Source organism: Alosa pseudoharengus, unplaced genomic scaffold (genome assembly GCF_046254945.1).
Source record: "Alosa pseudoharengus isolate Yale_2024_CS ecotype anadromous, Long Island Sound unplaced genomic scaffold, YU_APseudo_1.1 YU_APseudo_1.1_scf_24, whole genome shotgun sequence".
NCBI lineage: Eukaryota > Metazoa > Chordata > Actinopteri > Clupeiformes > Clupeidae > Alosa > Alosa pseudoharengus.
In genome coordinates, this window is record NW_027468689.1 from 1,117,174 (window position 1) to 1,117,988 (window position 815).

Consider the following 815-nt stretch of genomic DNA (forward strand, 5'->3'; position numbering starts at 1 on the left):
TAGAATGCAATACAGTAGGCGCAGTGCTCATAATGCAATACAAGGAACAATCATAGTCAGAATTTTGTTAAAAACCGACAAAAAGGCAATGTCTGGTAAATTGTGATAGAAATACTGTAACTTTAAGGCCTAGGCCTACTCATTAAAATCAATAGAGAGCCTACTATATTGTAAATCAAAGCTTAAAGGAACCGTATGTAAGATTGTGGCCAAAACGGGTACTACAATCACTTTCAAATTACTGTAGAGCGATGTATCCCCTTCCCCTCCCCTCTGACTGGCAGTGTTGGCAACCGGATGACAAAACACTACTGACTTTGTGATTAGTAGATAGGTGGAGGGTGGCCCATTAGGCCAAAACACAACATGACAACATCAACATCAGTTGAGGGCTGCAACTTCACTTTTTAAATGACAATATCCTGGCCAGACTACTGTTGTCAGTGATATAAGTATTTGAAATGAAGATGATTTCTTAATGTCTAGTGACATATCAGGGCAATTTTATGATTAATTGAAATACCTGCTGGCCATTTCGGTGCCCTAAGTGAGTGGCTTTGAGTGAGTGACATTTAAATGATAACTCAAACACCTAACGTAAAATTAAAGGCCTATTATTTACAGACCATTACTGTGTATTTTTAAACATTAATTTCTGAAGAAATGCTGTTTTACTTATAAATGGTGCACTGTCACTTTAAGGGCATTGATCTTTACGTTGTCATAATGCCCTTTTGCCAGCTCTTGTTTACAAGCCTTATTTGTTTGAGTTACATTGATAGCACAATATTAACAATAATATGCACAATGTTAAG